The 12,215-nt window shown below is 38.8% G+C and overlaps 1 pseudogene; it reads right to left on the reverse strand.

The window, feature by feature from the left end:
• Positions 1 to 9,360: 9,360 nt before the first annotated feature.
• Positions 9,361 to 9,778, reverse strand: LOC130887640 (40S ribosomal protein S25-like; annotated as a pseudogene).
• Positions 9,779 to 12,215: the final 2,437 nt, after the last annotated feature.

Genomic DNA, 12,215 nt, shown 5'->3' on the forward strand with positions numbered 1-12,215 from the left:
GGAACACCTTCTCATAGTTACTACTGTCAATGGAACACCTTCTCATGGTTCCTACTGTCAATGGAACACCTTCTCATAGTTACTACTGTCAATGGAACACCTTCTCATGGTTCCTACTGTCAATGGAACACCTTCTCATAGTTACTACTGTCAATGGAACACCTTCTCATGGTTCCCACTGTCAATGAAACTCCTCATGATTCTACTGTCAAATCCCACTTTGCCTTTTTTTTTTTCCAGAAGTGAGTAGAATTTGACCCTTGGGATATGGTTTAAAACCTGAATCAAGAGGTCATTCCTAGTGAATTTCATTAGAACATTAATTTGATGAGAGAAGCATAAGATTACTATATAGCCAACATCCTTTAGGCCTTTGCTTTACTAAATGCTCACCAAATTAATGTTGTGCCCTTAACAACAGCTGAGCAATAAACTCCTGTGAAAGTCCACCAGTGACTTATGTCAAATGAAAAAATCTCTACTAATATCAGCTGACCAAAGTCACTGTTACTTGGGGCATTTCTCAAAGTCAGACTACTGCTTTTGGAAGATACAATATTACAATACATCTCAAAACTCAGCACTTGTAGATGGTCATTTTGTGGCTCAAATTTAAAGTTAAGAAGTTCATACTAACAATCTTTAAAAATATTGTTAATTTTATTGATAATTTCATCACCCCCAATATCTTCTTTCAATCCTTTCCCTCTATCACTGAACCCTGAAGGTCCTTCCTCCTTTCATGTCTTTTGTGTTATCATGACTCGCTAAATTTAATTAGAGTTGTTGGCAAGAGCATGAGTGGAGAGCTATTTATAAGAACAGGGGCAGCTTACCAGTGACTTTAGCACTGAAGAAAATGATTCTCCCTCCCTCAGCAATCATTAACTATCAATAGCTTCTCAGGAAAGGGTGAGGCCTCAAGATCCCCCACCATCCACCAATAAAATTTTGCTTTTTATCTTTAAGATTTGTTTATTTATACGTGTGTGTGTATGTGTGTGTGTGTGTGTGTGTGAGAGAGAGAGAGAGAGAGAGAGAGAGAGAGAGAGAGAGAGAGAGAGAGAGAGAATATGCCTTATGTGTGCAGGTGCTTGAAGAAGCATTGGATCTGGCAAGATTAGAATTACAGACTGTCATGAGTCTCCCGATGTGGATGCTAACTCAGGTCCTTTGGAAGAGCACTCTAACTCCCATGATGGAGCATTATCTGACCCAGTCTTGTGTAGATCTTTTGATGGAAATCACAGATGCTATAATACAGTAACTTATAAGTGTTATTTCTGATCATCTGGCTCTTACATTCTCTCCTTGAGCCATGGAAGAGGATACACACACACACACACACACACACACACTCCCTATTTATGTTCGAGCACCCAACAGTCAATTATTCTCAGCCCTTTGATCAATGATGAGCTGCTGCATTAACTCAATCACTGTTAACTGAAGCTTCTCTGACCAAGGGCAAAAACAACATTAATCAAAGAGTGTAAATATAGATCCTTAGAAGATTGCTTCCATTTAGGAAGAAAATAGTAGTATTGCCTGCTACCCTTGAGACCAGAACCTCTATAGTCATGGATTTTTAACCTAGTTCAACTCCAAGCATGGAATTCCTTCCTGTGCAGTGGGTCTCCTATCCAATCAGAAAGCAACCGGTCACATCTGTAATAGTCATACTATTACTGCACAAGGGGACACATCTTCCCTAGCAGGTCAGTTCTGTAGCATGCAGTTTCCATAGTGTGGTAAGACTACAGACGACACTGTTTCCTAGGCTGCTTCACATTTTCCATCAGTATAAAGGTTAATCACTAGAAAGAAGTTTTGAAGATCAGTTCCAGCTTGGTCTTTCTATCTCCCACCACCAATGTGTATCTTAGGTAGGAATCTCACCACCAACCCCTACTTCACAACCAAGAGTAATGACAAGAGTCTGGAAAAACTAGTATTTTAGGCTGTTGTGTAGAGCTGTTATGAAAAAATAAATATTTTTCTCAGCCAGTTTTCAAGTTTAGAAATATTTTTGAATGAGTGTGCAATCAAAGTCTTCCTTTGAAGCCTGATGTAAGTTATTGATTTTATTCAAAGACCTGTATTAGCCTAGTCACTCTGAGACATATGTATACAAAATTGTTGGCAAGTAGTCTGTATTTATTCTGTAATAAATGTTTCAAAACTATTGTTCTCTGGGGTCTTCAAATAAAGAGAGATATTTATCTCTTTGGAACTTTAGCAACACTACAATTAAAATGAATTGCAATCAATAAAATATTAATGCATCTGTTTGAAAAGCAACTACTTAATGGTTAGATTTATTTCTGCCATTCTCTAGTTTTCTCAAAGTTACTAAGTAGCAGAGTCAAGAAGCTAGCTAGAAGATTAGAAACACAATATATATTTAATTGTCCATTATTAATTCACAGAAAATGCATGACACCACTACCTGGTCACTAAAACAAACAAACAAATAAACAAACAAACCTTGGCTGACTAGTTTGCTACTGTAAAATGATTAAATTCTATTTTTCCCTCTTAGACATCAGCCTCACACTGTAAGAAGTAGAATCTGAGCATGCCAGGTCAAGCAGCTCTACAGATCGTTCCCCATCTTTTCCTATTTGAACAGGGCACTGGAAATCGCTGCCAGTTAGTGATGAGCTGGACTTGGAATTCCAGGCTCCTAATTCACAGGCCAATGGACTCCAAAACATCATGACACAAAATGCTATCTTACACTCGGTACCTGCATCTACAGTGCAGCTCCTGGACCTGACCTTTGTTTGTTATACCAAATATACAATAGTGAAGGAATTAAGTAGACTAAAGCAGGAGAGACGAGCAGCAGCAGCTCCAAATAAAAATTTCTGTCTCCTAGAAGCAAAAGCTGTCTTGAGACTATGTTTGGTAAAGATGAGCTAGCACCTTCTTAGAAATGAGATTCTAAAACATTTAACAGCAGCTTTAGTCTTCTGGAAGGTTCTAACTCTTAGTCAAATGGATAGATTGATCTGGAGTTCTGGTGAGGAGGATGAGAGTTTGCTGCATATACATGTACAAAGTGTGCCTGTAACCCCAACACTGTGGGAGGGTGGGGATCATTAGTTCCTGCTCACCACCAGTCAAGCCCCAGGTCCAGTCAGGTAGAGAAAGACATCTGAAATCTTTTGGGTTTCATGTGTGAGCATCATACACATACTTATACTAAAATACATTAAGTGGAGGTCCAGATAAAAAATTCCCCACTAATTTTTCTTTGCTATTTTCTATGTAAATCAGCTTTAATTGTCTATTTTAATTCATGTTGGAATATGAAAAGATTCTAAAATTTAGTCATTTCTGAAACTCTCATAGCTCTGCAGGAAGGAGAAAGAAAAGTTTTGGACCTAAAGTTTATATAGTTTTTCAAATTGTAGGAAAAAAAAGCTGACTGGTACCATGGAAAGGTTTTCCATTTCAGTTTTTTTAAAGATTTATTTGTTTTTATGAATATGAGTGTTTTACGTGTATGTATGTATGTTTACCATATGCATGAATGGTGGCTCAAGATGGCAGAAGACATCAGGGCCCTTGGAGCTGGCGTTTCAGACGGTGGTTCTGGGAGCTGAACCTGGCTGTGCCTTGTCAGAGTGAGTCCATCCAGCCTTAGCCTTCAGCTTCGAAGAAATTTTTTTTCAACTCATGTAAGGACATTGTTTTTTATGTGATTTTTGAATAAAGGTCACCATGGAAGCTGAGTCAGGGTGACCAGTTTGGTTCTTACTCCTGCTTGTATTCACACTTCCTTATTACCTGTTCAGGTCTCAGTAAGTCTTGTGGAGGAGGCCAAGGAGGTGGCTCTTGCTGCAAGATGTTTGTGTTTCTATGTTTTGAAATACCAGACAATAAATAGAGCTTTTCTCTTTGTGTGTCTGCAAACAGAATTTCTGTGGGGAAGCAGACTTACATCGAGAGGGACCGTGGGCAGGGTGAGGAATGTGCACCAGGGAGCGTAGATCATTCTAGAAAGCATACAAGCAGTAAATGTCACAGTTTATAAACTATCTTCTTTTCAGCTTTTAAAACTTATAATTATGTCAAGAAGAAAGTCTCAGTCTGGTGCTAACAAAGAGTTTTCTAACACTTTTATCTTCCTTTTTTAAGAAATTGAAGGAGAGCCTCAGGCTTAGCGTTCTCAGCAAAAAACCACATAGAGCTAGAGTTTAATAATATTGTATGGTTTTTGTAAATTAAAAAATTCAGAATACCATCTTTTTAGGGGACACTTTAGTGGAAATGTTATAAAATTGACTTTTAAAACATATTTAGGTTAAATTTTTTAAAAGATTATTTAAAACAAATATCAAATAAAATCAAATGTAACAAAAACAAATAGTGCACAATGATTGCACTTACTGACATGGTAAAAATCACAGGACTAATGCAGGGGAAAGAAACCAAATTCCCCACTAAACTGATTAGACATCAGAAGCCCAGAGATGCCAAGAAATCACAAAGTTAGGACTGCTATTCACAGGTCACTGTGAAGCCAGGGCTGTTATCCACAGGCCCTGTTCCAAATGGAAGGCACACTTCCACTGGGCAGTATGAACTGTTTTTCAGAATGGTCTTTCCCTCTCCCTGTGAGCAATGTTCATTGATTTCAAACTTGTAAAACAATACAGATTGATGTCTTCATCCCTATGTTATCCTAGGCTGACATGGCAAGATTACTGAAGAGAAACCCCAGATATTAGGAAAATCTCTACCTGATTTGTGGGGAGTGACTCTATGAGAAGCAAAAAGGCAAAAGATTGTCTCAATGTCAAATTTTACTCCAAGTTCAGTGCTAATCCCAGGCTTATTCCCTGCATTGTGAGTATAGTTTGCCAAAGTGAGTAAAAATGTGTGTTGCTTTAAATATGTTGAAGTCTTAAATTCTTATAATTGCTCTTCTTAAAAAATATACAGACTCACTGTGGTGGTGCTCACCTTTAATTCCAGTACTCGGGAGGTAGAGGCAGGTGAATCTCTGTGAGTTTGAGGCCAGGCTGGTCTACAAAGCGCGTTCCAGGACAGCCAGGGCTATTACACAGAGAAACCCTGTCTCAAAAACCAGTATGTTAAACACACACACACACACACACACACACACACACACACACACACGTATATATGTATTCATCAAATTATGAAATTGAACTTCTCCTAGAAAGAGAAAATTTTAAATGAAGAGGAAATATAGGCAAATATTTAAAATAGAATTAAACTTGAAGTTTGTGATCTTGAGGGTTTTTATTTATTTATTTATTATTTTTTATTGCTTCCAAAATAATTTCCAAGATGCTTGAAAAGAATGTAGATGCAGCTTCTCCTGTTCAAGGGCTCACAGCCTCCCAAGTCACTGGCCACTCCAGCTGGGTTCCAGAACACTAACCAGACTATTGATTTAAGGAATAATGAGCAGGGCTGGGGAAATGGTTCGTTGGTCAGGTGCTGGCTGAGCAAGCATGAGGAACTGAGTGCAATCCCTAGAAGCCATGCATGTACTCCCCATTCTCAGAGGCAGGAAGCCAACTGACTAGTCAGTGTAGCCATTTCATGTGCTCCAGGCTCTGCAAGAGACCACATCTGAAAAGTTATGTTAGTCTTCATGTTTGCTTGCCTATGCCCTGGAAGCTCACTCTTATCAAAGATTCCTGTGGACAATTACAGTGTTCTCCACAAAGGGGTTATCAATCTTATCTCCATCCCAAGGTGTGTGGTGTGTGTATGTATGTGTGTGTGTGTGTATGTGTGGTGTGTGTGTGTGTGTGTGTGTGTGTGGCTGTACATGTGTTAGGGAACAAGCATAAGGCCCGGCTCTTGCTAGAAAACAACTCTGAAATTCTCATTCCCAAGTCTAACCTTCAGGGTGTAGGGAATTCTGAGGAATACTTTTCCATGCATATAGTGAGTGGATTCTTTGGGTGACTGTGGAGTCTGCTCACCAGGAAAGAGATGATTTGCCTTCCCCTTTTGATTTTCTTCCATCAGTTTGTAAACAGACCTATTTCTGATGCTGACCATTCAAGAAGACATAGAAATGAAAATAATTTGACACTGGAAATCGCTTGAGAGCTGTTTTCACATGGGCTCTATCTTTTCAGCCCTTGCTCCACTTGTAAGACTCCCATGCACGTAGTGTCATCAGGTCATCCACACATCCGTGAAGATCCTATTATAGGTGAGAGATGTTGGGCAATGTGTTCAGTATTCTTCACTAGAAGAGAGAGTGGGGTAGAGTAGAAGTAAAATTCTGAGTGTGAGAATGATGCAATGCCTCTTTAACAATTCATGTCATTGTGGGCTAATTTTTTAAATATGCATTTTATATGTATTTGAGTGCCTATAAGTTTTTATATGCACCATGCAAGTGTCATGTACCCACAGAGGACAGAAGAAGATGTCATCCCTGGAACTGAAGTTACAGGTGATTATGAGCTATGCAATTTTGGTGCTGGGACTTGAATCCAGATCATTTGCAAGAACAGAAAATGTTCTTAAGATTTGAGATTTGTCTGTTTGTTTGGTGTTTGTTTTAATTTTTGAAGAAAGTTCTCTTATGTACCTTTAACTAGACTGGAATTCACTTTGTAACCCAGGCTGACTTGAAACTTCTGCAGTCTTCTTGTTTTAGCCTTTTGGATATGAGGCAGGCAGTATCACACCCAGTTCTGAGGACTTTGTTCTTGATTAGAAGTTTCAGCTGCTTTGTATGCATTGCAAATCTCTCTGTTTCATCAGTGAAGAAAAAGTCACAAGGAGCTACTTACTTCCTATCAGCCAGTGACCACACAGTTTTGTCTTAGGTGGGGATAGATTCTTAATACCCACTCATGTGGTCATTTTGCCTCAGTGATTCCTAGAAGTATTGTCTATCCAGCTTTCCCCTTTCTAGGTTAGTTTTGGATTGTTGTCTTGGACCTGCAAATCTTGATTTTTTTATGGAGGATATTATAATAGTTCCATTTTCTAGATGAGCAAACAGTAAAAGAAATAATATTGCTTTAAGTTGTCAGAAAAGTCCACTAATATATGTCTGGTTAAATTTTTTTTTTGATTCCAAAGTTTTTGGCTCAATCTTTTGTTGCTTTGTCATGACTGTCTTACTCATCAAATATGGGTCATATAATTCAGATAAGTGAAAATACTTGTCGGTTTTTTTTCCCTTGCTATCCATAGCTCACGCATGCATGTGCGCTTACGCGCGCGCGCACACACACACATTCACACATTTGCTCTTTAATAAGTTACAGATATAAGGTTCCATTACACATAAAAAGAGAGCCTTAAATTATTTTCAAAGAAAGTCATTATTAATTGCAATGTGAAGAGTATATTTATAAAAATTAAGCATTTTAGTGATATGTTATACATTGAAAAAGGTTCAGAATTCTTTGGTTTCATCACAGTTTCTAGAGTTGTTCAGGGACATAAAGTCTGTTTCAATGGTGACCCCTTGAATATATAATCATCATGGAAGAAATGTAAAGCTTAGAATTGTTTGGATCATGGTTTTATTAAGACAGATGCCTTTGTATATTTTCTCTTCTTTATTAGAAGCACAAGCAGATAACAATAGTCAAATAACCTTAATACCAAGAGAATTAAATAGGCATTAATGATAATGTGTTTGATTTTTGCTCACTCTAGAAGGACAAGGGTGTAACCTCTCTGGCTAAGAGCAAAGGGGAAATTTTTCTTTCTTTCATCCTTGCTTGGAGCATGGCTCTTTTAATAATAATAATGGATATCAAATTTTAAGATGGCTAATATTTGCAGTGCACTCTAGGGAGATGGAGTTGAAATTTTTAAGAGATGTCTGTACTCGTTATGAATCATTTACATTCACATACATCCTTTGGACATCTAATATATCCTAGTTAGTCACTATACTATATGTTAGATGCATAAATATGAATACAACACAAGACTTAGAGCTAGGAAAAAGAAACATATGATAGAAGAGTTAATTATAATCACATGTTTTACTAAGATGCCATGGGAGAGGCTACGTGGAATGCAGTCCCAGATACTTGTCTAGTGGAAGAGACCAGAAGAGCGTTTCAGGGATGAAATAATTAGTTTGTGGTACAAAAGCGTGAAGCTTGCAAGTCTTAGGTCGATGAGAGCACTGCCTGAACGTGTTTTAAGATAAATTACAACTGGTTTTTTGAGCTCTGAGAAACTAAATTTTTAAAGAAGTCAACTTTTGTCAAACATCTTTCCTGTCCTGTTCTTTAAGAAGTCTGGTTTGTTATGACAGCGATTCACGCTTAATTGCTTTGCTTACACACTATTTTCACAGTGTTCTTTCTCAGTCCCTGGTGAGCCAGAGAACTGTCAGTTGAGAAGTGACCAGCCAAAGAATTTAATGGTAACAGATTAGTTCCATTCTCCTGAAACAGAAGGCAGGCTCATGCGAGATCAAGGCATAAAACGTTGGAGCACTGTACTGCAGTTATTATTATAAACCTTTATAGAATCAAATATGAGTCATATAATTTAGAGAAGTGAAAATACTTGTCAGTTTTTTCCTTGCTGTCCATAGCACATGCACACACCTTTGCTCTTTAATAACTTTGTAGAATCAGTCAGGGAAACCTAACATTAGTAAGTCTAAGCCTTGTGATTGAGTTAGGGATATTGTGATACAGGAATGGAGGCCAGTGCACTATTTTTGTTTATTTTAATTTAGTGCAGAGAGTAAATCCTAACCCTTGCACATACTAGGCAAAGGCTATGTTTCCTCAGCCCAAGGGGACAAGTGCAGGAGAGTAAGGTTATCTTACAAAGGAAGCATGTGTCAGAAGACATTATGGGATGGCCACACATATCTGATAGTCAATATCATTGCTATCTATTTACTTATGGGAATAATTTCACATAGATGATCAAAAACCACAGTCCAGCATGTTAAACATCCCCATGTATTCATCCAGTCTGACTTCTCTGAGACAAACTCTAGATAGTTGGGATAGAAATGAGAAAAAAGAAAAGACAAAAGGGAAAGAGGAAAAGAAAAAACCTTCTGCTTTAACTGCTTTTCCTTTGAGGTTGTGTAGAGTTTGTTAACCTGCCAAAATTAAATCTAAAAATGCTATGAACAATCCTTATTTTGGGAGGATTAGTAGCTGTGGAAATGATTGACGAACAAAAACCATTCCAGTGGAAATCACACCCTGTGTTATAATGTGACTCTAACCCTTTTTTTCATGGAATACAAGACTCATTAAGCCTCATGTCGTTTGTAGTTAAAAAATCTAGGATGTCATGGAAATAACTGTTTAAGAACATGTTTAGAAAATAGTTGAATTCTCAGTCCATTTGTTTAATAAAGTTTTATTTTTCCAAATGTACAGCTGATTGAACCTGTTCATGCATCTTCACCAGCAGCTGGGGCATCTCCACCCTTTGTGTTTCTGGTGTAAATTACTTGGGCTCTGTGCTTTGAAACCAGCTTGATAAGCCCTTTACTAAGGAGCTCCTGAAGAGCTGCCCTGGCCAATGAACCACGAATCTTCAGTCTCTCAGAGACCACGGCTGGAGTTTATAGTTTATAGTTAGGAACTTCCTTACAAAGTTTGTCGTATGTAGCATTGTCAAACAGGACTAGATTGTTGAGCTTGTCCCGAACTTTGCCTTTGGACCACTTCTTCTTTTTGGCCTTGTCACCAGACTTATTTACTGGGTCTTTGTCTTTTTTGACTGACTTTCCGGCATCTTTCTTCTTCTTGTCATCCTTGGGCGGCATGGTGAAGCTCAGAGAGTGGCCTCTCAGTACATCTGTATGAAGCCAAAGAATTCATTGCCAACTCTTCCTAATTCAGAAAAGTACCTTTCAAAGTAATTCTTCACATCTACTGTTCTCAAGGAAAACAGTTGCTCATGGAAATTGTCACTGTACTGGTTATTTTTATGTCAACTTAACACAAGCTAGAGTCATTTGGGAAGAGAGAAACTCAACTGAGAATATGTCCCCAATAGGTTGACCTGTGTGCAAGCCTCTGGTGCATTTTCTGGACTGATGATTGATGTGGGAGGCCCAGCCCACTGCAGGCAGTGCCCCTCCTAGGCAGTTTGTCCTACATGCTATAAGAAAGCAAGCTGAGTAAGCCAGTAAGCAGCACTCCTCCATGTCCACTTCGGTTCTTGAGTGCCTACTGTGACTTCTTTTGTTATGGACTGTGACGTGAGATTGCTAATCTAAAAATAAACTCTTTTTTCTCCATGTTGCTTATGATCATGGTATTTTGTCACAGCAATAGAAATCCCAAGACAACCACAGATGGCTGTCTTACATAATGTAGAGACCATTTGTAGATTATGTAGGATTCTATGGAACTCTAAGAGTTCTTGAATCAGACTTTGATACCCGCTTCCCCATTTTCCCATATCATTTACTGGGTTGACTAGAAATGATTTTTGATCAGTGCACAAACTGAGTTTCTTTATTTTCTCAGTTTTCATGTGTTGAAGTCCTAGCCCCTTAATATTATGGCATTTGAGGCTGGGGCCTTTGTTAGTTAACTAGATAATTGTGGTGTGGTCCTCAAAACAGGGTTAGTGGTCTTATAAAAAGAAGACAGCTCCTCGTGAAATAGGGGCACACATGATAGGGTAATAATTTTCCTAGACTTAGATTGGATTTGCGGCTCTCTCCACAGGAAGAAATACATGACTGAGATTTCAAATATATCCAAAACTCAATAGATGTAAAGGTAATATGTTCTAGGCAGTAATGTACTATAGTTAGGCTGAACTGGCATGGCAAAAAACTGCATTTTAAATATTTATGTTAATGCTCTATAGACAATTCTACTCCCATCTTTAATCGAAGAAGCTTCTCTTTGTAGCAAACTAGTAAAGCAGAGGGTCATGGCTGCTTAAGGAGTTGAGAGTGAGTGACATTTGAATGCTCAGCCCTAGACAGGACATTTATGCCACTAACTCCGGAGCTTACGGAAAATTGCATAAGAAGGAACAGAAAGCCTGCAAGGTCAGGAAGACAGGGAGAAGGGAACATAGTGGAATTATGATAGTTTCATTGAATGTCCCCATAAGTTCGCGCATTTGAAAATCCAGCCCCCAGTTCATGGAACTGTTTGTGGAAGCATGAGAAAATGTGCTTTTCCTGGATGACTGGTTGTGAGGTTTCACAAAGCCTAGTTAGCTCTCTCTGCCTCCTACCTGTGGCTTAGGATGTAAGCACTCAGGAACCACTCCAGCGCCACGCCTCCAAGTGTCATACTCCTAGCCATGATGGTCATGGACTACAACCTTTTAAATGGTAAGCCCCAATAAATGCTTTCTTTTCTAAATTGCCTTGGTCATAGTATCTAATCACAGCAGTTGAGAAATAGCTAATACAGGTATCTTAGAGCAAGGACACAGACCTTGGAACCTATGTTTCCAACTCCAAAGTTGCCTGCATGATACTCACATAAAACTGGGCCTGCCAATTGTCCACCAGGGAGGAACTCGAGGGGTCTTACTCCTTCCTGCTGTACCATGAGCTATTGATAGCTGTAGGATAGAGACAATCATTGTGTTCAGCTATGTACCCAACACTGAGACCTCCAGCTTTGGTTAAAAACAATGGGCCACAAAGCAAAGCACAAACCCAAGAATCTTGAAAGAGACTTCTAGAGGAAGAATGATAGGGATAAGGGAGAATGAAAGAGGGTCAGAGACAGAGTGTACTATATACAAGTATGAAATTGTCAGAGAAACAACTTAATAAATAAGAAATTGATTTCTGCGTGAAAAGAGGAGGAGTAGGCGGGGTGGAAGAAGAGTGGATAAGGGGGAGGAGATGATGATAGATCTCTCACCTTTCATCTCCCTGTTCCAAGGAAAAGTCATGGGAAGGTGAACAAGAAAGTGACAATATCTGTGCCAAGAAGAGAGCCCAAATCATAAACTGAATTATTTGTCACTTGAACCATGCCTCACAAGCATGAGAAAATACAATAGTGTTGTTTGAAACACATAGGCTATAATATTTTGTAATGACAACCTCAGAAGACCAGTGCACCCAGAACTTTCTTTTCTTTCTTGAAAGCATGGATAGTTGTGCCCTTTATTTATGTCTACAATACTGTAGGGATATAGCCCCACCCATTGGGGGTGTGTTCGCCTTGGGCTAATGTTTACTGATAAATCTGCCGGGGCGTGATCCCAGCAGCCCT

Source organism: Chionomys nivalis, chromosome 15 (assembly GCF_950005125.1).
Source record: "Chionomys nivalis chromosome 15, mChiNiv1.1, whole genome shotgun sequence".
Classification (NCBI taxonomy): Eukaryota; Metazoa; Chordata; class Mammalia; order Rodentia; family Cricetidae; genus Chionomys; species Chionomys nivalis.